We start from the raw sequence: 3,326 nt of genomic DNA, 5'->3' as shown, positions 1-3,326 counted from the left end.
AAGGAGGGCTAGTGATAACAGGATCTCATCCACCAAGTCAGGGTGTGACTGCTCAGATTCTGCCTGGCCTCCCAGCTTCTCTTTCTCCTACCTTGGGGTATCTTGGCTGTGAGCCAGCTGCTCATTAGGCCTTCACTGCTTGAGCCGAGGTAGCCTGTATCCTTCAGGGCTCAATTCATGTGTTTGAAAAACCAAGGTCCTGGGCTGTTCATGGCCAAAGATATTCCAGCGGTAAAGTTATACAACCAAAAGTCAGAAAGGGAATTCAGGGCTGGGGACGTGGCTCGGTGGTAGCGCTTTTCTAGCCAGTGCCACTTAAAACTAAACGTGGTGCACGTGCCTGTCATCCCGGGACTTGGGAGGTGGAGGCAGGAGAATCGTAACTTCAAGGTCCTTCTCTGGCTACACAGCGCGTTTGAGGCCAGTTTAGGTTCCATGAGAACTGTTGGGGGCGGGGGGTTCTATTCTAGAAAAGTCACCAGCAGTTGACTGGTGAGGACTCTTCAGGTCAGCTCCTCATTTGGTACTCAGTCAGCATTTGCTAAGGGAACAGGATGTTTTGCGGAACTGGGTGAAAGTGCATCTCGGAACCTCACTGTGGGCTAAGCAGTGATTTCTGAACCAGACATGGTTTCGGGAAGCAGAAAAATCTGTTCAGGAAAACAGCAGAGCACGTGAGAGAGGACAAGAGCAAATGCCGGCATGTCCGAGTCCCACACAATTGTAGGCTTCATCCAACAGATACGAACACATTCATTCCTCACAACAGAGAAGGTTAGTCCCATTTCTCAGCCAGCGAAGCCAGGCACAGGAAGACAATTAACACTTTCAAGATTGCTAGTGACCGGACAGCGGTGGCACATGCCTTTAATTACAGCACTTCAGAAGCAGAGACAGGCAGACCTCAGTGAGTTCTAGGCCATCATAATCTACAAAATAAGTTCCAGGGCAGGCTCCAAAGCTATAGCAAAGCCCTTCTCAAAAAAAAAAAAAAAAAAAAAAAAGCCAACAATAAGCAATAGATCTGGATTTAAACTTTTGTTTTGTTTTGCTGTTGTTGTTTGTTTTTTTTGGTTTCTTGAGACAGGGTTTCTCTGTAGTTTTTTTTTTGTTTTTTTTGGTTTCTTGAGACAGGGTTTCTCTGTAGCTTTGGAGCCTGTCCTGGAATTCACTTGGTAGACCAGGCTGGTCTCGAACTCATGGAGATCCATCTGTGTCTGCCTCCCGAGTGCTGGGATTAAAGATGTGCACCACCACTGTCCAGCCAAGTCCTACAACAAACACTAATAAACAAACAGACCTTGGGGATTTGGTGTAAAGAGCCTCCCTTTAGGAAAAAGTCCAAGGGTGGACCTCAGGCAGGCAGAATGAACTTGTACCTTTGAATTTCAGCCCTGAGGCAGATTTGACTGGGTAGGTGGGAGTCAGAGGACAGGGAGGTCAGAGGCCACAGGGAGCCTTGACTTGAGCAGATAAGTAATCTGAAGTTTGAATATTGAAAAATTGAAAACTGCTATTCTAGGACTGGAGAGAGGGTTGCTCAGATAAAGGTGCCCACTGTCAAACCCGATGATCTGACGTAGATCCTGTCCCTACCTGGAGTGGAAAGAGAACCTACTACCTGCTGCGAGATCCCCCCCCTTCATCTGCCTGCTAGGTAGTTAAAACTTAAAAATGTGGCTCTAGCTGGGGTGGGCGGCGGAGGCAAATGCCTTTCATCCCTGCACTCTAGAGGCCAAGGCAGGCAGATCTCTGTGAGTTCAGAGTCAGCCTGGTCTACAGAGAGTTCCAGGACAGCCAGAGATACACAGAGAAACCCTTTTTAGAAAAACCAAAATAAATAAATAAATAAGATTTTTTTTTTTTTAAAGGGACCGAGGCAGAAAGTCTGCCTAGCATGCACAAGGCCTTAGTGACACAAACATTAGCAAATAAACACTCTGGTCGTGATCAATTAGTCGTAAACACCACTACTCTCGGACCAACATTAGCAAATAAACACTCTGGTCGGGGCTGGAGAGATGGCTCAGAGGTTAAGAGCATTGCCTGCTCTTTCAAAGGTCCTGAGTTCAATTCCCAGCAACCACATGGTGGCTCACAACCATCTGTAATGGGGTCTGGTGCCCTCTTCTGCCCTGCAGGCACACACACAGACAGAATATTATATACATAACAAATAAATAAATGTTTTTAAAAAAATAAACACTCTGTGTGGAATTTGAAGTGAAGTATCTAAGGAGGGGGGGATGGGTGTTATAATCTGCAGGTCCTGCTTCTAATGACAGAAGACATTTAGTCCTGATGCCTTCGCCCTGGACGACCAAGGAGGATCCTGAGGAATGGCTCTAGGTAGCCAATCAAGTAAGTTCTCTGTCATTTTTTAAATCAATAACCCAAGTAAAATTTTACCCTTTTTAAAGATCTTGCAGGGCAGTGGTGGTGCACACCTTTAATCCCAGGACAGGCTCTGAAAGACCTCCGGAGCCGGGGACTCTCACTCAAGTCTTGGGATAACACGGCCCCCAAGGAACTCATGAGAGACCGTCCTTGTAGCAATCACACGAGGTTTATTGACAGGACAAGAACCAGTGTACTGGGGCCGAAACTCATTTCCCATACAAGGGTAGAGAGTTCTACCCCAAGTAGCTGGGAGAAGGGGTATTTAAGGGAATTTTAAATTGTAATTTTGGATTATAATCCAGTAATCGAAAGGGGGTAGGGAAGGTGTCATTGGAAAATTCCGAAAATACCAGTGATAATCACAAGGGGGGTAACTCCCTGTTTCTCAAGATTATTCTCAAGATTATAATCTAACTTTATCTTCAGCTAATTCCTGAAACAGAGTCACTGCAGCTAACCTAGATTTTTGGCTTTATTTTTCCTGCTAGAGAAGTCTGGATTTATCCAGGTCTTTCAGCTCCAAAGCTGCAGAGAAACCCTGTCTTGAAACACCTCCCCCCCTCAAAAAAAATTCTCTGATGCAGTTTGACAACTGAGAGGCTTTACTAGTTTAAAAGGACAACCTCACCAAACAAATTTCAGTAAAACAGAAATACGAGTTATTAAGGTGTGCACCTGCAAATTGTAAAGGTGTGAGGACAAATATAAGTTATCAAACTTCTCTCTCATGTTGCCTTTCATAGTCTTAAAGATACTTTTCATTATATAAAAACATCTGTCACAGTTATTCTGACATAAATATGATGCTGTTTATACAATGTATGTGTCTAAAACTTACGTTTTAACAAACTCGAAGAATTGTTGTGAGTTCCAGGGAGCTGAATTGAAGGATTCACCTTAAACAGGTAAGATACACCCCTCTCAAT

Source organism: Microtus ochrogaster, chromosome 1 (assembly GCF_000317375.1).
Source record: "Microtus ochrogaster isolate Prairie Vole_2 chromosome 1, MicOch1.0, whole genome shotgun sequence".
Classification (NCBI taxonomy): Eukaryota; Metazoa; Chordata; class Mammalia; order Rodentia; family Cricetidae; genus Microtus; species Microtus ochrogaster.
The sequence above is the reverse complement of the archived record's forward strand: the minus strand, read 5'-3'. Positions refer to the sequence as shown.